At 41.4% G+C, this 25,416-nt stretch overlaps 1 long non-coding RNA gene across 1 annotated transcript in view; it reads left to right on the top strand.

Annotated features, from left to right (window-relative positions):
• Positions 1–1,353: 1,353 nt before the first annotated feature.
• The window catches only part of LOC113406003, a 100,180-nt gene continuing 76,117 nt past the window's right edge, over positions 1,354–25,416 (top strand). The window contains exons 1-2 of the long non-coding RNA XR_003899755.1: positions 1,354–1,645; positions 4,384–4,470. This is a non-coding gene — a long non-coding RNA (uncharacterized LOC113406003). The remainder of the gene's footprint in view (positions 1,646–4,383; positions 4,471–25,416) is intronic.

The raw sequence follows: 25,416 nt of genomic DNA, 5'->3' as shown, positions 1-25,416 counted from the left end.
AGCAGAGAAAGAAAAATATGAAATTGAACACAGCAAATTTAATTATAAAACAAAACCACCCACCTTGCTTTCAGGGTCAGGAAGTATAATCGCCTCCTTTTGACGCAAGAATGAGTTTAACGACATATGTTAAATGAACAATTATTTAAAATAAAAGGAAATGACCTTAAAAACAGCTGCAGTATCTCAGGCTATAGCACAGAGAGCACTGCAGAAAAACAGCCCATTGTGGAACTCAGGCATATACACAATCAGAGTTCCCCAGTAACTGTACCCTTTCAAAAACAAAAAGCAATCGCTTCAGAGAACATTGCAATACACCTTGTTCTATATTTGATCTCACCAATATAGTCTCTCTCCTTTGCTGCTGGAGCAGATCAAAAGTCACTGTGAGCTGCCAAATGGTGCTATAAAAGGCTATTTTTCAATAAATGGCTTTTTACTGAAGGTTGCAAGCACTTCAGCATTAAATGCACACCTAAGAAGAATAAAAAGAAAATAGCATATTGCAACAGAATAAATTCATTTTTATTGAAACAGCCAGGAGTCACATGACCAAGAATCTAGCCTTTAGGATAGTAACAGAAGTAGCTTCAAATGGTAAAGGAATTAACCAGTCTGCCTCCTCCTTCCACCAAGCTTTTTAGCCTGTCAAGGGGTTGCATGTCCATATCTTTCACAGCGCATCTGTAGAGCTATTAAACTGGATAATCCCTCTGGCCTTTGATACATTTCTGGACATGATTATTTCATTACTTGCAGTATATCAGTAGGATCATAATAAAAAGGACTTCTGACAACCTGCCAAGAGTTTTGTGGCCTTGTAAACACAAAAGTACTCTAATAAAATTTTATTAAGTGTTAAAAAGTCATAAAAAGTGAAATAACATAAACTACAAAATTTACTGTCCTCAGCAAACGCTGAAAATATCGTCCATAGTAAAATTAAATTAGCATGTAATAGACAGAGAAGCAGTGTGGAGTGGGTTTAAAAGAGGATCCAGGACAAAAAAATGCACTTGGAACTGGGTCCTTGGGATTTAGTTTATGGAGATCCTTTCTTTTTATTGGAGGGAAGGTAGAGATGAATGAATATGCAGATTATGGACAGGGGCGTTCTAAGGTCATTTGTGTCCTGTAGGTTGTCGATACCTCTTTGGGAGGGGGTGGGGGGGAATATATTACAGGCTGTAATAGGGGATGGGAGGAGGGAAGCGAGTCATGGGTGCGGCTGCTGTCCACTAGGGAGCGCTGTGAGACTAGGAATCTCTATGCCGTACCTAGGGAGGGAATGGGGGACCTAATAGAAATAACCCTACGGCTCAGTAGGAATGTTCACCCCCCACCGTAAAATTATATTTACATTTTTGGCGTTTTCTTACAAATAAAAAAAAAAAAATGGAGTGAAGAAAACAATGCTGTGGAGTTGAGCTGCCACAGACTTTCTCATGGGGAAGGAAGAGAGAGGGCTGGCTCCTTTGGCTGCATTGCCCATGCCTTCCTCCTGCAACTTTCAGTCCTGCAGCCCAGAGGGGGAAGAGATGTCCCCGATCCCTGTTTCTGATGGGGGGGGGCATCAGCCTTAGGCGCTGTGCTTTCCACTTGCACCGTAAATGCCACGAGGGGCCAGACCGCGTGGATCCAAGTAAGTTGACTCTTTTCCTTGCATTTGCTGCCCTCAGGGCAATGCCTTGCCACACACTAGGGGCAGGGGTTGCTCGGCTGGTGTTTGTAAGAGCGGACTGGGGGATCACGGAAATAACCCCGCAGTTCAGGGAAATCCACCCACTGCCCCACTCCCAAGCGCTGCAGGCGGGAGGTGCCGGCCAAGGGAGCGGCCGCGCGGGGGGTGCTGCCAGCAGGCGCAGGGCTGCAGCGGCTGGGGCTTGAGGGCCGGGTTATCCCAGACCTGCCATGGCTTAAGGCCCCGGAGGCTGGGCGGAGCTGCGGGATGCATGGGAGTGGGGCCGGGCTGCGCTGCAGGCCTAAGGCTGCCTGAACCCAGCCCGCTGCGGCTGGTGGCCCACGCTGCCCCCAGGCCTCCTAATGGCCCCGCAGCATCAGTGCTGGCTCCGGCCCCACGTCGCTCAGAAAGGAACCTTCGGAAATCCGCAGACAACGTCTCCCATCCGAGCCCTGTGCCCTGGCACCAGCAACCCCTGCCCCGGCCACGTGGGGAAAGGTCTACGGAGCACCTCTGAACGGACCTTGCCCTTCAGCGATCACCGAAATCACCCCGGGGAGGCCCCCTGAGTGCAGATTCCAAATGCCCAGCTGCCCTGGAGAAGGGAGAAAACAATCTGTTGGGTATTGGTTGCTTTAGGAGTCAACAATACTCGGCTAAGCAGGATTGAAGCAAACAGGAAGTAAATGAGCAGGCAATGCCAGGCTGTCATGCCATCACTCTCAGGATTTCCTTAGCTTTTTTGGCTGCTCTGGGATTTACCTGAATGTTGCCAGAAAGGAAGTAAACATGTTCTAGTCACGTGTAGACACTCCCCAGAGTGCTGGAAAGCTGCCTAAAAGAGAGGGAATTTTATAGTGTTTTATGGACAGGACATTTTTTAAAAGTTTCATTTTGTTTCAGATGAAAAGGATAGTTGGCTTTCAGGTGGCAAGGCTGAAGGCCAAGCAGAGCAAGATACTGTATAAGCCTGGTTTGTCTTTGTGCTGAATACACGCTGAACATGTGCTGAATACATGCAGTAAAACTAAACCAGAAGTGCAGCTATACATAGCTGTTTTGTGGAAATATTTGTAGGCAACAACAACAAAAAAGTTTTAAGATACATATTATACACACACAGGTAACCAAGGCCTTTGCTCTTATTAAGAAAACTCCACATAAAGTTGTTTTTAGGAGTGATTTGAGCAATTGTATAAGCAATTAGTATTTTAGCAACAGAGGATAGAGTTTTAAATAAAAACTAACAGACTTATATGTTATTATTTTGAGCCATAGGAAACAGAGCTAATGAATGAGTAAGCTGTAGGCACAACTTGCTTTACACTGAGTGCTATACATTTGCTAGTTTCCAAAATATGTATTTTAGCTTGTATATGATATTGGCTAGAACCATGTGCATATGTAGAACCTATAAGCATAAAATATATATTCACCACTATGTTTGAACGCTAAAGCAGTAGTTTAAAAAATCCTTATTTTTGTCCCTTTTGGAGTTAGAAGTATGAGGATATTATTGTATGATCAATATTTAGTTATATTAGCAAATTACAGAAAATGCATTTTAATGCAGATGATGTATTTGATCAATAACAAAAGTCTTCACTTTTGTCTGTCACTTGATCTGACATTTTATTTTTGAAATATCTAATATTAATTTAATATTAATAACTAATTGGCAACACTCACAGAATATTGTACAGAACGTGTTTTGGGAGATAATTCTGCATTTTTTAAAAGGAAGATTAAGAAAATTACCACATCATATAGTCTCTTAATTTAAGAAATCTGTGATTAAATATATCTTCTGCATAAAATGCATATTTTAAATATGAAATTAAAAAAATAATTATTTTTATATACTACTATGGCATTTTTAAAATTCTGTCACAAAAGATCATTTAAGGACTATAAAAATATATGCAGTGCGGTAGAAAAACAGTATAGTCAAGGCTTTGAACTTAATATATGCCTAAAAAGTCACTGAAGCATTATATATGTGAATAATGTGTACATATATGTGTATAACTTAGAGAGTTTTTAAATGAAATGAAGAGGTGTTAGAATTTGCATTACTGGAAGAATCACCATGTTCATTAAAATGTTGGAGCAATTACCTTATTGCTCTGATTTTTTTAAACACCCTTGAAAAAACTGCTTTGGACTTTGACATTAAGATGTATACATAATTGTTCCTTTTAAATATATATTTTTAAACATCTCATTATATCAACTAATATAATATTTGTGGTTATTTTGCTTTGCATTCTTTCTAAGGATCTGATTCTGCTCAAATATATACACAGTTAAAACCTCAGTCATGCAAGTAATCCCATTTACTTCCGTGGGACTGCTGATCTGAGTAAATGGATTACTGGATCAGGATTTAAATTATTTGAAAAATACTTTCTTTAAACTCGGCATTGTATTTATACTGGGAATTTTGTACATGTAGCTTGCGGATACAAAGGATTTTCCGAATTGGCTTCATGGGGTGTAACATTGGAAAACTACCCAAGATATGCAAATGAAATCTCAAAACAGAAATTGTACATTTAAATGAGCGTAAAAACCCCACAAATACTGTATCCAAGGGCCTGATCTTGAGAGGTGATGAGTATCTGCAACTCCTATTTAAAATTCTTTCAGTTCAATCCTGTTTGTTTTAAAACACGAATCATTTTTTATTTGTTTTATAGTGTGCCAAAGTGTGCAAGGCACTTCACATGAGACTTGATCCCTGCCTGAGACAGTTTACAATCTGAATTTCAGACATGACACAAGAGGTGAGGAAGACAAACATAATAAGGGGAGTGAACAGCGGTCGCAACAGGCAGTAATGGATCAAATCCTATGCTCAGAGGTGCTTCTTTTGCTGGGTTTCTTTAGATACTTAAAGAATTTTAAACAACCCACTACCCTGTACTATCCCAGCTCTCTGATTTAGGGTTGCCAGGTGCCCAGTTTTCAACCAAACACCCGGTTGAAAAGTAGGGTGACCAGATAGCAAGTGTGAAAAATCGGGATGGGGGTCGGGGGTAATCGGAGCCCATATTAAAGAAAAGCCCATATATCAGGACTGTCCATATAAAACCGGGACATCTGGTCACCCTGTTGAAAAGGGACTCTCTCCCCAGCCCTCTCCAGGTGAAAATGAGCGAGTGAGTGAGGGTGGCGGGGCCTCGGAGAATGGGCGGGGCAAGAGTGTTTGGTTTTGTTCCGTCAGAAAGTTGGCAACCCTACTTACACGTACCTAAATCTTTCTGAATTAACCAGTGGCTTCAAATCTCTTCAAAACATTGTATTACAGAAACAGATAATCTGTGAAATATTGGCCTCATTGAAGTCAATGGCAAAACTCCATTGACTTCAGTCGGGCCAGGATTTCACTCATTCTATACTAATACTTTACATCAAACATATGATAGAAATTTTAAATTGTATTTAAAAGAACTGAAATTAGCTGTTCTAAAAATTATTCTAATTGGTTGCTAACTATTTTTCTGATGGTAATAACACAGGTAACATATAACTGTAATTTCATGTATGTGACCAGTTCTTATAACATTTTAATTTCCTGTAACTACCCAGTAACTATAAACTAACACTTTAGCTCAAAATCTACTACAGTTGGTTTATATAATATATGTAAAGTATGTAGATAAGAATATAAGGTCTGATCTAAACTAAATCAATGGGAGTAGGGACATTTAAGATGCTCATTCCATCCACAATTCATTCCCATCTTCAAATGTGCAATACATTAATACAAGAGATGGGTTAAGTAGGAAGAGGCAGTATTAAATTTGAACTTCTTGCTTTTGTGCATTTGAATCATGCCTTTAGTGTTATTTAAATGTTTTTTCTAATTTTAATTTCCCTTGATTTTTAGCAGCAACATAATATTAATACTTGGATAGCACTTTTCACCTGATATAAAAAAATCAAATCAGAAAAAAAACAGTATTGCTTTAAAAAAAAGTCAATTCCCCTACAGCTACCCATATAGACACCTCTTCACTGACATTTTTTCTGGTCCATCAGACTGGGATGGAACCAATCCTTTGTATGTATTACATTTTCAACATCTGGATGGAATTTTGATCCGAATTCATCCTGTCCACAGAATGCATTCTCCTTAAACGCAGTCTGAACAAATGTTTCATACTACAGTGTTTGTGTAAATTTTAAACTAAAGCTACATTTTCTTCTCTGGGATTCTGCATTGTGTTCACACTGGGCCAAATTAGTTCTTTCAATATTCATGTGTTCATCACATAAAGGCAAGAAGAGTTGAACGGGTAGCTACACGGGCAGAACTGAGAACAGTATGTGTGCAAGGCATTAGGGAGAGCAATCCATGTTGGAAGGGGTTATGAAAATTAGCTGCTGAATGCTCTGTAAAAAATAGTTTTTTGAACTGAGTGAACTTGTCTATAACTCATCAAATTGATTTGAGCCCTTCTCCTTCTCTGCATGAAGGGAAAATGGCCTGCAATCCCTCATTTACTTTTTAAAAGTATTTAAACTGCCCCCAAATAAATTCCTTTTTTATTCACAGTTCTTCCGTAATAAAAAACAACTAAACAGGTTTGCATTAAATTTGGGATGACGGGCGGGGGGCGGGGGGGGATTTCATTCAGGCATAGCACTTGTATGTCAAACTTCAGCTTGGTGTGATTTTAAATGGCTAAGCTATATACCCCTCAAAAATGTGTGTTTATAATTAATCAATGGACCTCTCCTTAACTACAATAGCCTTCTTAGTAGCATTTTAATATATACCAGGTACAGTCCATTAAGCTGGAACAAATATAATCCTGAAAAGACTAGCTTTACATTTTCCTGATCGTGGGTAATTTTCCACACTTCTAAGCTACCATTTTGAAAGCATTTTCTTATTTCCTGAGTTTGAAGTACAACATAGCAGCTTTGTTGCCTGATTGCTTAGCTTTCCAAAGTTCCTTGAAGTTTGTGGCCCATAAGTCTTGGAGCCTTCAATATAGCTCTAGCTACCGGATAGTCTCTGAGATAATTTCATAAAATGTTATCTGCAGCTGTGTGATTCTCATGCGCAAGTTACTGCCTGCAGATGTCAAACTCATAGTGCTGTTAGTACTGTATGTCTAGGTCACAGAGCCTAAAATGAAGGCCTGGAGCCAGACACTCACCTGGGTGCAACTGCAAAGAAGAAAATGGCTTTCATAATGAAAAACTATATATCAAAATTCATGGCTTTTCAAGGCAGTAGTAGGAGTGTGCCTTAAGAGCTTGATTCTGCTCACACTGAAGTCAATGAGGATTTTACCAGTGACTTTAACATAAGTAAGACAACGGGCCCTAAGCATTTTATCTAGATTCCAAAGCATAACCAGAGTCCAATGTATTCTAACACTTCAGCCATAGATTTTCTGCATAGTCTACCCATTGCTGCAAAACTATGTGGCAGACTTGAAGCTTGGATTAAACAATTATGGGCATGTTGAAGTCAATGGAGCTGCACCAATTTACACTAGCAAATAATTTGACCGTACATTTCTAGCCCTTAGAGTTGCAAAAACAGCCTTCTAAATATGAACCCAATGCAAACTAATGAGTCTGCAGAAAAGCTCTGAGAAATGTGAACTGCACCTATTAATTTCAATGGTGTGTTAATTTAGAAACCTTATAATGATAAGTTAAAGAAATGGTTACATTATTAACTATTAAACTGCTAATATTTTAGCAGAAGCATTCAGCTAACATGCATTGGATGCAACGGCCGATATACATAGGGGCTCCAGTTCGGGCAGCAGTAGCACTTATACAGCACATGCAAGGGGTTAGCTCCTTACTCACTCCTGGATAAGAACAAGTGACAATCTAGCTCCCCTGTGATCTTATTCCTGTAACCTTTGCCCTTCCTCCCTATTGTTTATTACCTTTGCATTGTGTCCTCTGCAGAATTAGAAAATATTTGCCATATCCCCTTAACCAAGATACATAGATGCAAAAGATACATAGATGGACCTTGTTCCTTATTCTCTCGTTGGAGAATCTGGCTTACATCAACATCAGAACAGATCACCATAAGAAGACTTATACTAGTATAGAAACAGGACAGTTCACAGGAAAGTACTACATGTAATGTGTGGGCGCATCAGCCATACTTTGAATTTTATCAATTTTGGCTTCTTTGCCTTACAACTAGTGCTGTGCCTGAGCCACACAATTCTGATTCAGACATGGGTCCCAGGTCCCCTAAAGTATAGAGGTGTTTGGATCAAGGATTTTGGTCCAAATCTCTAATGACACCTTTTACATCAGTGGTTCCTCACCTTTCCAGACTACTGTACCCCTTTCAGGAATCTGACTTGTCTTGCGTACCCCAAGTTTTCACCTCACTTAACAACTACTTGCTTACAAAATCAGACATAAAATTACAAAAGTGTCACAGCACACTATTACTGAAAAATTGCTTGCTTTTTCATTTTCACTATCTAATTATAAAATAAAAGATTGGAATATAAATATTGTACTTATATTCAGTGTGATACTTGAGTCTGTTTTTCACTTGTGAGCTTTGTCCGAAGCCCAAGCCCCAGGCAGTAGAGCTGAAGCATGTAACTTAGCTTCACAGGGCCCCCTATGGCATGTGGCCCCGGGCAATTGCCACCCCTTAATGCCAGCCCCCTACACTTGCGAACCCCTTAAACCCATCTCATGACCCCCCACCTGGGAGCTGCAAACCCCAGGTTGAGAAACACTGATCTAGATGAGTTGAGCACCCCCAGTAATATATCTCTGTGTACCCCCAAAGGGACGCGTACGCCTGGTTGAGAACCACTGTTTTACATTATGTCAATGTAGATTCTTGACTGAGAATCCGATCACACAACTGACTTTATTTTTGCTTAACTTTAATATTGGCACAATAAGTGGAAGGAGCATCAGAACTGAGGAAAAGAAATAGAGATTTTCCCCCACTATAATCAAACAAAACGAGCCAACTGTGTGAGGGTACACACCATCCCGAGAAGTTAGGTCGAGCATATCAGGTTCATAGGATTTTTCACCCTCCCTTCAGTCTGGGCTGTAAAGTTTCCTCTTCTCATATTGTCAGCCCTGTAGCCCGGTGAACAAAGAGTCTCAGAAAAGACTCTGTATCAAACTGCAAGTAGGATGTCAAAAAGAATCCAATTCTCATAATTTATGAGAGCATCACTTTCAAAAGGCTTCCAGTGCCTCTACCAGCCTGAGGTCATGCTCAAACTCAGGTTCCTAAATGGTACCGGCCACGCCACTGACCAGACCAGTTTCACCATTTGGTCTCTTTATACGTTCACATTATTACCCAACTTGATTGGGTTTTTAAAGCAACATGAAAGAGTGCCCCTTTGATTATATTCTTTCACACAATTTTATTGTGTGAATAAGACACCATCCAGTCTTTGCTTACTCTTGTTTAGTGCATGCATGATGTGAAAGCCAAAGCCACAGGAGTAGGATGAACAGCTGAAATATCTCTAATGACACCACTTTGAAATTGTATAGCTGCTATTTCTTTTCTATGGTTTCCAAACAACAACAAGAAGAGTAATGTCTATGTTAAGAGCATCAGTGGGGCTCTTTTAATTGGATAATAGTTATCTGTGTAATTTCTTTTTTTTCTTCTGGTAATGTAAAATGAAGAGGAAGAAAGCAAAGAATTTTCATGAAGGTTATAAAATGTGTTTTAGTCACCTGGGAGACCAAACCAGCTATATAATATTTACCAGGTGCACATGTATGTAGGCATTTTAAAAGGTACAGTGTCACCCAGTTAAATATGTATATTCATGGTCATATTACATGTAATTTGGTAGATTGTAGGTTCAGTAGTAACAATGACATTTTGCACTTGCATCTCAGATTCTACAAGTGCATTACAAATACTAATTTATTCTCAGAACACCCTATTAGGCAAGTATTAACCCCATTTAAGAGATGGGTGTAGTGAGGCACAGAGAAGTTCAGGGTTAAATTGTACCTGTTCAGCCCAAAAGAAGCTCTCTTGGAATGCTGGGGAAGTGGATACTGCTATACCCCTTGAAAGAGTTCAGTATATTCCCCTTCATGTGGCTGACTAGCTCTTCCAACTGGTGTGAAAGAGGGGTGGAGCCAGGGCTCTGCCTACTGCTTCACCTTTGAGATGCCCTGTAAGGGCTGGGGAGAATTTAGCTCCGCTGTCAGTGGTTTGTGCAAAGAATGGCAGAGCTGATAAAATACCCAAAGTTCCAATTCCCAGCCCCCTGCTTTAAACCCTATTCACAATAGTCCCTCCTAAAGTAATAAAAATGAATGGTGCTATTGAGATGGCCGTCACTATTAATGCATGCCATGACCACTTGAAACTGAGCTCTGCTCACGGTAATGTGGATTGCCACAAGACCCTTTGATGATCACAAGTTTAACCCAAGTCTCTACTATATTTTAATATATACATTTTACTGTACAGTTTGTTAGATGTGGGAATTATTCCAAGACAATATGTCCTAATGACTAATGGCCAGATTCTGCTACCCTTATGTTGAGTAAGTAGTACTTTACTCTGCAAATACTCCTATTGATTAAGTTGAGCAAGGTGTGAGTAAGAGTAGCAGAATCTTAAACCCCAGCCCTGCACTCCACTAGCTCCTCTGTGCTGCCCCATTGAATTAACTGGGGTGCTACATAAGCATAGGTTCTGTTTGAGTGGATCTGACTGCAGGATTGGAGCCAATATCAATACACACTTACTTATTTTAGCTGAAATATTCAGATACACATTACCACTGAAAACATGTTGAGGCTGTATAATTGCTGTTCCTGCATTCCCATTTTCTAGATGTACAATACTATTTATACTTGTTATCATTCAGTGTCAATTAGTAAACCGGAAAACATGGGAATACTTGTAAGAAAAGTTAATAGCATGGTATACATGAAAACTGCATTTTGGACCCAAAAGCCTCATCTATTGTAATGTATTCTTTTCCCCACTCCCAAATAATCGAAAAAGAAAGCTACCTAAAAACACAGTTCACATTAAAAAAAACCATAATTTTAAAATGCAAAATTGCTTAATAGTTTTTAGTAATAAAATAACCAGCCAGAAACCTTTTTCTATTTCAATTTTGTGCTTTTATGTAACTTCAATATTCCATATCATTTTAATGTCAAATTCTATTCAAAACATATATTCCCATTTGAGATTAGAACCAAACATACCGTGATCCAGAATTAATTTTTATGGCTACGATATAATCCCCTGAAACAGGGTCTGATAATGGAAGTGCTGACACACCTTTAAATGTAGCCTGATGATTGGCATCACTATTATGTTGAAACCAATACACAAATAAACTTAAGATAATTGCTACATAGTTTAAGCAGCAGTGGAACTGCCATAACTTTTATGTATGACTACATTACAATCTTTAGATAAATTGCCTGATGGAAATCAGCAGCGTAGGGCCAATTCATTTTTGTCTATCTTAAAAAGGGCTCAGAAAAACATCATTCCTCATCAAATGATCACTGAGAAGACAGCTTACTGTAATACATGGAGATAAAGAATGGGCTCAGGAGAGGAATGTGCTGTCTTATCAGGATGGACTTAATTGTCCCTAACAGCCAATGTAAAGCTGCATAAAGATTATATTAATTGATTTAATTGTTAATTAAGCTGATTTTAACTTTGTTAGACCAAAAAATGCTGAAAAATTTACAAACACCCATTTTATGAGGCAGTGGTGCTGTTCTCCCAGATACCTCATCACTCTGAGGAAGCCTACTGTGTCTGTTGTGCATGTTTCTGTAGCGTATATGGTTTGCTGCGGTAGGTCTACCACTGATCATATTTCAGGACAAATTCTCCCCTTTACCATACAGGGGTTTTTCACTATAGAGCCACATAAACTAGTCGTATTTCATGATGAATTGTCTCTGGCCCCCACATTCCACCACCAGCACTATGGCGGCAGACCTGTCAATCCCTTACACCTTCCTCCCATGCCTTTTCCACATCCTATTTCATCTAATACAAGAAAGGCTGTTATGCTATAGAGCCCCCCCCAACATTTCTGAACATCCGAAATTGACTTCAGTGGGGTTGCACAAGGATAGCCGACGCGTGAAATTTGATCTTTTTTGTGATTGGTAGCAATTGTGATAGCAATTATTTCAGCAGGTGACATACACATACTGGACCTTATATCTAAATCAAACACACAGGACTTGATTTTGCTACGTGTTATTCCAGTTTTACAAGGAGGTAGTTCCATTAATATCAACGGAGTTACACCAGTGTCAAAATGGATTAGTGCAGTGGTGGATCCGGGCCATCATTGCTACAAACAAAACAACTTTTTTTTTTCTAACAGAAAATATTAGAAGCTCAGGAAGAGGGATGTAGTTCAACAATAGAAGGGAGTTTCTCCTTGCCCACTCTCAAAAATTGTTCAGTCATTCAGGATAGACTCCCATGTTCTATACAAACATCTGGTCCAGGCTTTCAGCGCATAACATCATTCATCACTATCTGACATGCTACCACTGCTGCCCACATTCCATCAACACGCCACAGAACATCTTTCCTTCTCTCAACACCTTACATTTCATCTGGTCATAGGAATCATTCATGTGTCTAACAACAAAATGCCACCATTCATAGATTCTAACAACATAATCACTAGTTATACAACAAGTTCTCATTTAGAATATCATATCCCCCGTGGTCACTGGGGGGTGAGTGAGTGAGTTCTGAGACTGGGATATGATCTGCTCCAATGACATGATCTGCTCCAAAACAAAAGTATTCCTAATTAGTAAACAACACATTCAACTCATATAATACTTTTCATTCAAGGATCTCAAAAGTGCTTTACCAACATTAATCTTGCCAACACACCGGTTAGGTGAGTATTATTACTCAATTTACAGATTGGTAAACTGAGATATGCAACAAGTAAGTGACTTCTCTGGGGGCTTGTCTGCACAAACACTTAGTTTGTGGCAAGCTGGGGTGTAAGTCTACCCCACACCAGCCAGCCTTGCACTGTGTCTCTGATCTAACCCGCTTGAAATGGGAGTATTTTAAGGTGTACTCTGGACATTTTTCTACACATCAGCAGGGTCCAAATGGTGTGTATCAGGCTAGATTGTCTAGATTGTCCATTGTCTACAGCCAAGCCCTAAGATACAACCGAATTTGCTCCAATCCCTCAGACAGAGACAAACACCTACAAGATCTTTATCAAGCATTCTTAAAACTACAATACCCACCTGGGGAAGTGAGGAAACAGATTGACAGAGCAAGACGGGTACCCAGAAATCACCTACTACAGGACAGGCCCAACAAGGAAAATAACAGAACCCCACTGGCCATCACGTACAGCCCCCAGCTAAAACCTCCCCAGCGCATTATCAACGATCTACAACCTATCCTGGAAAATGATCCCTCACTCTCACAGACCTTGGGAGGCAGGCCAGTCCAGTCTTCACTTACAGACAGTCCCCCAACCTGAAGCAAATACTCACCAGCAACTACATACCACACCACAGAAACACCAACCCAGGAACCAATCCCTGTAGCAAACCTCGTTGCCTACTCTGTCTCCATATCTACTCTAGTGACACCATCAGAGGACCCAACCACATCAGCCACACCATCAAGGGCTCATTCACCTGCACATCTACTAATGTTATATATGCCATCATGTGCCAGCAATGCCCTTCTGCCATGTACATTGGCCAAACCGGACAGTTCCTACATAAAAGAATAAATGGACACAAATCAGACATCAGGAATGGTAACATACAAAAGCCAGTAGGTGAACACTTCAACCTCCCTGGACATTCTATAACAGATTTAAAAGTAACTATTCTTGAACAAAAAAACTTCAGAAACAGACTTCAAAGAGAAACAGCAGAACTAAAATTCATTTGCAAATTTAACACCATTAATTTGGGCTTGAATAGGGACTGGGAGTGACTGGCTCATTACAAAAGCAGCTTTGCCTCTCCTGGAATTGACACCTCCTCATCTATTATTGGGAGTGGACTACATCCACCCTGATCGAATTGGCCCTGTCAACACTGGTTCTCCACTTGTGAGGTACTCCCTTCTCTTCATGTGTCATTATATAATGCCTGCATCTGTAACTTTCGCTCCATGCATCTGAAGAAGTGAGGTTTTTTTACCCACGAAAGCTTATGCCCAAATAAATCTGTTAGTCTTTAAGGTGCCACTGGACTCCTTGTTGTTTTTGTGGTCTTGTTTGTGTACTGCAATCTGAGGACACAGGGATTCTTGTAATGTGTCTGTACAAATACTATTAGGTTCATTTTATTGTTACGATGCAGTTACTGTTAATTCTGCTTGCACAGAACACCATTTTTCTTCTACCAGAGTTGAATTACAGATGTGACCACTTCATGCTGAAGCACTGAAAGTCTAGTGGGTCAATTTGCTGCAAGTGTCTTATAGTTGTCTTGGTCTGGACCACACAGATTCAAGTTGTGCTGCTGTGTCCTTAGAGGAAAGCATTTCCTTCACCACAAAAGGAATGCTTGCCCGGTTAGACCTTGCTGTAGTCAGCACAGTTGGGGAGTATATGTAGCCTATCCAATTGATAAGTTCTGCTCAGCAGAGCTGGTCTGAGCTCTGATTTTCAATGTTTTGTCACTACACAGTGTGTAATGTTATCCTGCCATCTGATATGCATGATGGCTCTCAAAAGGGACAGGTGAAGTTTGTCTTTGGCTTGACAGCAGTAGTATATCTGGATTCACAGAGAAAACAGCTAAGATCACTCTGCTTGATAGACTTTGAATTGGGTGGATAACCTGATAGTATGGAGATCCCACACATACTGTTTAAGTCTTCTAAAAGAGAAACCAACCTCTCTGATGCAAATGTACAGCTTCTAACCTGTGGAAGCAGTTCTCAATGGTTGGAGGGTGAAATCGGCTATGGAATCCAGCTCAGTAAGGCTGATGCAGATGGGTGTTATGGGACATTGTTTATCTGGTACCGATTGGTACTTTAACTTCTATTTTCAATAGATGTTCTCTTGCTGAAAATGTGCCTACTGTCATTTAAAGATGTTTTGGAGTATATGCTTCAATTGCACAGTCATCTCATCAAATGAGGGCTTGTTGTGAATGAGATTAGAAAGGAAAGATAGTCCAGCCGGGAATTTGGGATACCTTGGTTCAATTCCCTGCTTGGCCATAGACTTCGTGTGTGACCTTGGCCATAGACTTCCTGTGTGATCTTGGCCATAGACTTCCTGTGTGACCTCTCTGCCTCAGTTCCCCATCTGTAAATTGGGGATGATAGCATTTCCCTACCTCACAGGGGCACTGGGAAGATCAATATATTAAAGAGGGTGAGGCGGTCAGATGCTATGGTGCTGGCACCACATAAGTATCTGAGATAAAGAGTTATTTATTGATATAGTTTGTGATGTGCAATTTGATCAGACTCAAGAGATTGGCAGGTATGCAAAACCTGATGCACATGTACAGTATATTAACCTTCTTTACTACATCTTGATTCTGGCCTGTTCTCCTCCTATACTTCCCTCCTTAGTCAATGTCATCTTCTCCCAAAGCCTCTCAAAGCCTGGCTTCAACCCCTCTGTCTAGGCTGCGATTTCTCCCCCTGGATATTCCACTGCTAATTAAGATTCACATTCTCCAAAACTAAACATCTTACCTTTTCTCCTAAATCTTCTCCACCACCTCTCATCTGTTTCCACTGACATCTCTTAGGCTCACAATTCTGGGGTCATCTTCAGTTATTTTCTCTCCTTTGCCAATATCTGCTCTGCTGACATCCACTCTATTGCTAGTTCCTGTTGCCTCTCTCTCTCTCTCTCCTTTAATACATCTGCTCTCATCATCTTCTTTTGTTCAACCCCTTTCAGTAGCCAAGCTGTAAAAGTGACCCCGTTCTTCGTGATCTTTTCCTCACACAACTTTGTATGCATATACCCACTTACTGCCCTGGTCTTCCACACATCTTCCCTCTCATGGTCCCTCCTTAAAATGCACTGCTTCCAAAAGGCGTGTGTTGTTTTTCCATGCACAGAGAGCAAAATATATATCTTTTCAGTTAGATCATTTATACTACATGTAAACAATGAGGGAGATAGCTGTATCATTTTGTATGGTTATATGTGCCTCAGTTTACCTGCTTGATATTTTTCTGGCTGATTACATGGAGTTAAATCAAAGGAGGCTGCTAGTGGGGAGTAAGCAGGAAACAAACCAATGACAGACAGAAGCTATTTCCAGAGAGAATATCAGAGGCCCTGGAGAGAAACAGTAGCTGAGCTAGTCACTGAAAAATCCTCACCTGCCTGTCACCAGCAGGGTGACTGGTCTGTGTTTCCCAGACAAGAGTCTAAGATCATATGAACACTAAGCAGTTAAAACTCCTGGCCCAGAGGAAAAAGAAGAAAGGCAGAAATGGTCAGCAGCTTCCTGGGCAGATAGACTGGATTAGGCAAAGGATACAGCAGGGCTGTGGAACTAAGGCGGAGGCTCTGGAGGATGTGCCTGAGATAACTGGGCTTGCTTAAGCTTTGAGAGTTGAGGAGCTGCAAGCAAGCCCTGGCTGTGCAGGCCCGTTGTGGGTTTCGTGCTTTCCCCTCTCCTTGCTGTGTACCTTTGGTCACATGAACAGTATGTCTGTTTGGAAGGAGCTGGTCTAAGTCATTTTAAATAGTGTCTGGTCACAGGCACCCAAAGGGGAATGTTGTAACAAGGTGGCCTTCCCCTTTAAGGGCCAGCAGGCTTGGGGCCAGTCAGCCCTGCCTCATTATACCTGTGCTGGGTGTTGGACTTAAGAGGAGGAAAGGCCAGCAGAGGAGGGCTGATTGGGAAGGAAAGCAGACAGACTGCTCCTAGTCCTATCTGGGTGAGGGCCAGGAGCTGTCTGAGGACTGTGGTTGGTCAATGTCCTTTGTAAGAGGATGGGCACAGGACCAGCTGGATGGGTTGACTAGAGCTCAGGTATCTGTTGAAGCAGGGTGTTGCAGCTGAGGTTCCCTTGTAAGGAAGTGGGCTGGATGCTGAGCTCGGCTGAAGCATCCTTTGTCTAAATGACTCTGTTACCCCAGAAGAAGTAGAACTCTAAAGTGGCTTGGCTGGAGGGCCAAATCATATCTGTGGCTAGATTAGGCCAAAAATCATTGGGAAGCTGAGGCAGCGCTACTGCAATGCCAGGTCTTGCTGCATGGGAGTGCTTCAGGCCAGGGAGTCTTGTAACAAGTGTCTTGCAGAAATTCCAATTGGGCCTCTCATGGTAACATGGTTGGAAGCAGGGGGGCTGCCAACCCGGAACTCGAATTGTGGCGGAGCCCTGGGATTCCACCAGAGAGAGGTGAAGGTAGCGAAACCTGTCACCTGTGGGTGCACTCGTGAGGGCCTGCAAAGGAGTACCAGATGCCACCTGCATTGTAACCATAGCAGGACAGGGGAATAGGGGGTTTTGTAACATGTTGATCCAGTCTAAAGTGGGGTGAACTATGGAGTTCCACTGGAAGAGAGTAAGTCAAGGTCTGTCACTTGGAAAGAGCATCCCTGGGAGAGACCAGAGGTGCAGCTGACCCCTTAGCCATCCCACTACATAGTAAGGAAAATACGTAAGAAAGAACAAATATATATCATCGCCATGAAAGGGAAATTACAGAATTACAATGGCATCTCTTTTCAGTGAAACAGCTATGCACATCACAGCCTATAAACCCTACCAGAAAAAAGGCCTATCTATATCCTCTGTTGCTGGCAGAGATGAGTTAATTAACAGAAGATTGAACATCAAACACTAAATAGCACTTTGGTAACAAAATCTTGGCACTAACAAATTAGCTCTTAGGTTCCCAATCCAATCACATTGCTATATTCCCTTCCACACACACACCCTTTCTTTGTCCATTGTCTGTTTAGATATCAGCTCTTCATGGCAGGGATCTTGTCATACCAGTTCATAAAGCACCTGGTACACTGTTAGAGCTATACAAGCAGTGGTGCTGGGGGTATTGCCATACCTCCATGGCTTGAAGTAGTAATAATAAACACTAAATACATGGCTTCCATCATCAGCACCCCCCACTATAAAAATGGTTCCAGCACCCCTGCATACAAGTGGTGATTAATCGTAGTAATAATAATAATAATAATAATAAGCAGTATGGCACTTACTCAGCCCCACCCCACTGTAAACTGCTCTAGCCAGTGCTATTATTCACTCACTTTCACAAATACCAAATTCAGCCACAAACTTTAGGGGAAAAATATTTGGTAAAGATCTATGTTCCTTTCTGTATGTATTACATTGTATTTGACATGCAACAATACTTATATCACTCTGACCCATCTAACCTGTTGCTGCACCTTGACACAGTCATTGAGGCACATGTGCTTTGAAATGTAGATGCTTCCAAGACATTTCATGCTTGTCAGGTTGACAACAGATTTGTGCTGGTGATGAGATTAGTCTGAGTCACAAAGCGTTAGAAGCCTGTTTCTGTTTACCTTGCCAATACATTTGTGACCAGCGCTCTACACCAGGAGATGATGATAAAGCAAATACACAAATTGAAATTGTCCATAATAATCAAGGCACCAATCCACCATGTGCTTGGTCTCATTCAAAGCCTAAATCTGCTCTCTTCTACACTGAATTTACTGTAGCAGTTGTGAGACCTACTCAAATTTCCTCAAGCTGAGTAGAAGTATTTCGCTGGATATTGCAACCATATCTCCTCAGTGATAGGGTGTCTACCCCCCACAGGACATGAAGGGGGTAAGCTAGAAGATAGGCCAATTAACTCCCTAGGCTGCAGGGAGCCAGGAGGAGGAGCCAGTGAGCAGGGATTAATTAGACACAAGGCTCAGCTGGACAGGTACAGGAGGGGCCTGTATAAAGCTCAGGAGCTGAGAGCAGAATGGGGGCTACAGAGGAAGCAGTCTTTTGCTGGGAGAAGGGAGGAGTTTGGGGCTAGAGATAGGTAGAGCAAGGAGGAGTTTGGGCTGGCAAACCCAGAGAAGTGGGGAGAGCCAGAAAGGTAGGAAAGGCTCAGGGTTAAAGCACCAAGGTAGGCTAATGCAAACCTTGGCTGCTGATTGGAGGGCCCCTGAACTTGAACCCAGAGTAGCGGGTCGGTCCAGGTATCTCTACCACCCACTGGAGATGTGGCATAGACCAGGCAAAGAATAGTGGACTGCCTGGAATGACTTGTTCTGGAAAGACTTTAACACCCCCACCCTGGGCAGGGGAACCGTGTAGTGACCTGGCTGAAGGGCTGAGTCACGAAGAGGAGGCAGTGGTTCATGGAGTGAGAGGGGCTGCAGCATGAGAGAAGATGATGGGTGGAGAGACCGACAGAAGGGGGTCCTGGACCTGGGAGGAGCTGATTCCCCAGAGTGGCCAGGAGGAGGCACCCTAGCAGTGAGTGAATGCCGTCACTTCCTCCAGTAATGCCCATGTGGCTTCAGACTAGATGTTGGCTGGCAGCTCATATGGCACTTTCCTTGTTATCACTCCTCCATGTGTTCTCTCTTTGATATCTCTGTGTGCCTGTTTCTCTAGGTTTTGATATTTCATCTTCCTGGGCTTAATCTTTTCTGTTCTTCAAGCATGGAAGAGGGCACTCAATCCATAGTAGTACCTAGTTTTAATCTCCTACCTCAGCACCTTTTGAGATTCCAAAGCTTGTATGGTTTATCAAACTGTTTTCTGTATGTTTTTCTGTGTAGTGTTATCATCATGATCATCACCATCAATATTTATGAAGTGCTCCTCACTATAATTTCGGGGTACACATCACAAGATTTAGATCTCCTAGTACACAGAAAAGAGAGCATATGCCTGTAGCTAATGAACCTCGGAGGGAAACCTAGTCAGTAGTCAGACTACAAACCCTGCAGTTATTACAACACCTGGATAAAGAGGTGTGGCTTTGCATCGCAGTAAATATGGCCAGTTTTTGAATCAAACATTTCTGGAAGGTGTGAATTCCAGAAGTGAGGGCCCATTGTGTAGAACATGCACTAGTGCTGCTTCTTTTGAGCTTCATCTTTGGGTCTGACAGCTGAGTATTTCTGCTGAATATAAATGGAATAATGGGGCATAGAGGGAGAGAGATACTCTCTGATGTATGTGGATAGGACTTCATGGATACAGAACAGCACCTTGAATCTCCCCTGGAGATTAATTGTGAGTTAATACAATACCAGAGCAGAGGTGTAATGTGCTGCCAACAATCTGGCCTACTTAGGACACAGGCAGACACTTTCAATTGAAATCTTCAGGTGGCTTTGAAGCAGGGCTTTGGAGCGGAGCCCGGAGCTGGAGCGCGGAGCAGCTCCGGAGCAGTGGAGCTGCAGGTTTTTGCCTGGAGCTGGAGCGGAGCCGGAGCACAGCTCCAAAGTCCTGCTTTGAAGTTGAGCTTTGGATAGATCTTGTTAGTTAAACCTTGAGATATGAAGAGGCATAAATGGCTATACTGAGGTCCACTGAGAGAAAGGGCAGAATATCTTGGCCAGTCAATGATAATAAAAGGTTGTTCTGGATACTGCTGCCCTCTGGAAGTCCAGGATCAGAGAGGAGTCTAGTCAGACCCAAGAATGAAAAAGGAGAGCAATTCTATAGTTATCCTGGAAATGTTCCTTCTCATATTTTATTCTTATTATGCAGAGAAAGTATGCTCTGTGTGACTTGGTGTGCTAAAAAAGCAACTCACTGCAAAATGTGCCTCAGAATTCTATGCACAAGCCAAAGCCTCCAGCCCTACTTGGTCTGCTGCCATGCAAATATCATCCTAGATGGAAGATCTGAAAAAAATCTGCAAACTCCAAAAATTACTGGGCATGGTCTAAGAAAATGTAAGAGGAGTTGCAGAATCCTGTACTAAGTATGCTACTGTGGGAAATAACTTACATTATTAAAAATAAAAAAGGATAGCCAAGGAAGGCTGTGTTGAGTTCCATTAACTTTCTGTCAAAAAATCCACACCTTGGCATGGCAAAAAAAAAAAAAAAAGTTTATGTATATCTCTCAGCAGAGAGGAGCCATCTTCTAATGGTGGGTGGCCTGCATCTCAGACTGTAAGAGGCTCTGAGAGGGTTGCTGCACATTTCTGTATGTCAGGCCTCTCTACTACAGATGTAGCCATATGCAAAGTAGTGCCGTGCTCTGCATTTTCATAACACAGCATTTACAGTTTTTAATCTCTTTAATGGGTGTTTTTAATCCTGATGACTGTCACTTTCAACCACCATTTTTTCCTCTCATTTTTGGATGACATAACACATACTAATTTCCTTTGTAACTTTCTGAGGACCTTAGCCCTTCCTGTCCCTTTTTACTAGAAAGGGGGAAATATGGCCCCAAACGCTCCCTGTGAAATGGTAAGTGACAGTTTCATTTTTGGCAGGAGACTTTCAGCTTGTGACCGCTCCATTGCTAATTGTACAAGCACGTTTCAATAGACTCAGTCTGTTGTGTGAGCAGAGGGGTTTCCATGGGCTTGCAGAGAAGTGGGAACAGGCAGAAGAGCTGTCACTTCCCCCTTTCCATATATCTTGAGCCATTTGCACAAAGATTTCATCTTTTATTTGTTTTTTTCCCCCTCTCCCACCTGCACAGTGGAAGAGCCCTTGATCATGGATATATTCTTAAATGGATGTATGCTGTTCCCTGGAAACCAGGCACTTTTTTTTAGTCTGTCACTATATCAAGTAAAGGAAAGTTGTGCCCCAGTGAGGCTATGAAAAGGTTCAAGAAATTTTAGGCTCACCCTAACCTTTAGCATATTAATGCTTTTTGCTCCTCACAAGAGGCCTCATATTACATGAAACAGTCTTGTAAATAAACCAATACAAAAACAAACAAAACCCATGCTATTAGAGATGGGCTTTGCTCACCCCACCATCCTCCCAAGGCCTTAATACCTGCCAAACTTTGTCTTCTCCAGATCTGAACTTTGTGGGTTAGCCTACGCCTACCCGTTATTGGTCTGAACCAATTAAACTCTCTATCATTACATTTCAATGTTTATTTTTGTGACATTTCAGCTTTTAGTTACATTAAAATGAATCAACTCAAAATTTAGCATCTGATTTTAAAAAAAAATAATCATGAGTTTGAAGGTCAATATTAAATTCTTCCCAAACTGCCATCTCAGGGAAATGGTGACAGACTGGTATTTTCAAAAGAGCTCAGTATCAATAGGAACATAGTTGGAGCCATACTAAGCACTCTTGAAAAACCTATCCATATTGCACATTATTATGTAGAAAATGAAGGGGCAGGCTCCCACCTTTCAGCTACATCCTAGGCTGAAGGAGACTTGTTGTGTCTCTGGTAGGACGGTGCAAACTTCCCTGCTCTGAGCCTCAACCTCAGTGATGTTCTTCCTAATCAAGTCAGCAGCTCTCAGGATCAGAACCTCTGAGGATCCCCACTGGCTGATTCTGAGAGTTCCACGGACAGATGTCCAGTAGGCTCTTTGGTCAGAGGTCAAAGCGCCTCAGGAGAAGCTTCCCCAAAAAATGAATCTTTAAGGGAAATATGGGAGAAATAAAATTAGCTCCAGAATAAAGATCTGGACAAAGTCAACATTTCAATCCTGTGGCGGAACTGACCACCCTATGTCCCACAAAAAATCAAGTTGCAGACATAATGAGTGGTGCTCTTCCAAAAGCTTAGTCAGCACTATTACACCCAGTTGAGGCTTATTATCATGTCTAGGTTGTAGGATTTTTGATCTATGATGTAGCATAAATACAGTTATAGATACTTTACTTACCTGTATTTATCACTCTGAAAAGATCATATCTATTAATCACAGATAAGAGCATTGCCTATTGTGCCCCTTACAATTAGAGTGCTCTGCCAGCAGAACTGAAGCAAATGCCAAGATCAAGGAAATGTAAGATCGCTATATAGTCTCATTTCAGAAAATCTTGCATATGCTGTAACTAGGGTCTTGTATGGATTCTTTTTGAGTTTGCTGCCATTAAAAGTGAATCCGAACATCCCTGAATTGTGGCTCAAGTTTGTCTCAAGACCCAAACATTGAGGATTGGGCCTGTCTCTAGTAGTCTTCCAAAAATATTACAGTAGGTAGGTATCTCATTTGTGCCTCTTTGTCCTTGGGACTCCAGCAGAGATGAGCTACTGGGCTGTATGGGAGAGAATTTTAAAAAAACATATGTATAAGGGCCAACACTTTCAGATTTAGGCATCTCAGATTAAGCATCTGAATAAGTAACCCCATTTTCAAAAGTGATGAGTGCCCACAACTCCCATTTATCTTTACGCAAATTCCAAGCACACCAAAATCTTAGAGTTCAAAATCTGGATCCAAATTTTGCAGCTTGAGCTCATCTTTAATTAAGAGTCTGTACAAAGAAGTTTGTAAAATATTTAGATCTCTTTTGTTGATTTTTTTTTAAACTATTTGTCAGTCTAAAAAAGGCTGATTATCTTTTACGACTAAATTTAAGGGCTATTCGTATACAAGAGGTCAGACTTGATGCTCTAATGGTCTCTTTTGGCCCTAAACTATGAATTAAACTCTATGTATCTACAAAGGGTCTACAACATGAAAGCACACAATGTAACTGTTAGTGCACAATAGCAGTGTCCACATTTAGTGCATGGCAGACTAATGCGCTGTACAGTCACATCCTGGTTTGCCACACACAAAGTCTCCTTGTAGACAAGCCCTAGCTTATATAGTTTAAAAAAAAAATACACCTGAGTAACTAACAAGATGTCTGTCTTCCCGTTCAATTGCATTGCTTTTGTCGTTTCTCTTCTCCCCTGTAGTTGAATACTGTATGCTCTTCAGGGCTGGGGCCTCGTCTTCACACACGTCTGTAAAACATCTAGCATGCTACAGAGAAATGTAAACAGTTTGATTCAGGGAACATCTTTTTGTTCTGTTTGTACAGCACCTAGAACAATGGGGTCCTGGTCTATGATGGGGGCTTGTAGGTGCTACTCCAATAAAATAATAGCACATTGATGCTATACAAATGTATTAATAATAATTAGTAACTGCTTTCAATGTGTTTGCAGCTATAAGACAACTGAAATTTTTACTTTGTTTTCCTGCAGAATTTGCCTGTTAAATGGGTAACTTATAGAGGAAATTCTAGTCACTAATAAGGAATAAAACTATGTGAACAAGACAAAATATTTCAAATATTTTTTTCTAAGAAGAAACTCATAATTTAGATCGGCCAGGTACCTCAGCACTAAGAGTGTTTGTTGTAAGAACACCTGAGTAAGACAGCACATTTTGAGAGTGGGTGTTTAATTTTTCTGTGTTTGAAGAGAAACAAAATTTACATTAGGTAGCAGTATTTTTCCTATATTTATTTTTAAATCAGCTGGGTTTTGGCAGCAAACATTCTCATTTTTCTGTCCCTGTACATACTTACACTCTTAATAAAGGTTCTTATGTGGAATGCTAACAGCAAAGTCCGAGTTTGTAGTACGAGGCAGATCGGTATATTACAGAAATATGATAGGAACCAACAATAAAATTAGTCACTTTTATTTGAATTAAAGTACTTACTGAATTTCTGTCAATATCACTAAGAGTTCTTCAGGAAAGCATTACCCGTATATGCACTGGTCTACCCACTTTAAGAGTTAAAAGCCCAATAATAGGCTCCTGCTCCCACTGAAGCCAATAAGTCAAATATATTTCTGGCCTAAATCCACTATGAAGTTACAGTAGGAATGCATTTAGTTTACTGACTCTCCATGTGAACACTGCATGATTGGGGATCTATGGGTTAGGGGGGAATGGTGAACTAAAGGAAGGGGTGGCAACAGAGCAGCCACTTCATACATGTGAAATTCTGACTGGAGCTAGTGCTGCTCAGAAAGAGGGGAAGTGCACAGGCATAGATAGTGAGGCAGTGGCAGCATGGATTCTCAGTGAGTCAGTCTGTGCTAGGGAAGGGAGGCATATGGGAAAATGGAGTAGCAGTGAGCATGTGACCCTCCTAGAACTGTGGGGATTTTCACACTGGTTTTAGGGCATTCACATCACTTGCCCCTCTCTGGATCTGCACATGCCTCCTTTAGCAAAGGGATGATGTGTTGAGAATTCTGCATGGTTTACAACTGCTTGCAGTTTTCTGGGGTTCTATGGCCACCATGAAACATTTTCCATACAGGAGGAGAAAATTACTGTTTTGGGAAGGGGAGTTGCCTCTTATCCAATGAAAAGGAAATCTCTGAGGACAAAGAGTTCAGAACTACTGGAAGGAATTCTTAAATCCATCAGACCAAAGAAGTGCATGGTTTCTGATATTCACTTTATGCTTTGTCAACTGGATTTTTACAGCTGATGAAATTGCATTTCCTTTCTGATGTGTCTGAAAATGGATCCGCAACCTACACCTGACGATCACTCTTGTTTAGTCTTCATGAGCATGATGGTTTAAACCAGATAAGAATGGCCATACTGAGTGAGCACAATGGTAGATCTAGCCCAGTATTCTTTCTTCTGGCAGTGGCCAGCACCAGATACTTTAGAGCAGTGGTTCTCAAACTAGGGCCGCCGCTTGTTCAGGGAAAGGCCCTGGCGGGCCGGGCCGGTTTGTTTACCTGCCGCGGCCGCAGGTTCGGCTGATCGCGGCTCCCACTGGCCGTGGTTCACCGCTCCAGGCCAATGGGGGCTGCAGGAAGCAGCACG

The sequence above is a fragment of the Terrapene carolina genome, unplaced genomic scaffold, assembly GCF_002925995.2.
Source record: "Terrapene carolina triunguis isolate 2854851 unplaced genomic scaffold, T_m_triunguis-2.0 Scaffold62, whole genome shotgun sequence".
Lineage (NCBI taxonomy): Eukaryota > Metazoa > Chordata > Testudines > Emydidae > Terrapene > Terrapene triunguis.
This window is presented reverse-complemented; position numbering and strand designations above follow the sequence as displayed.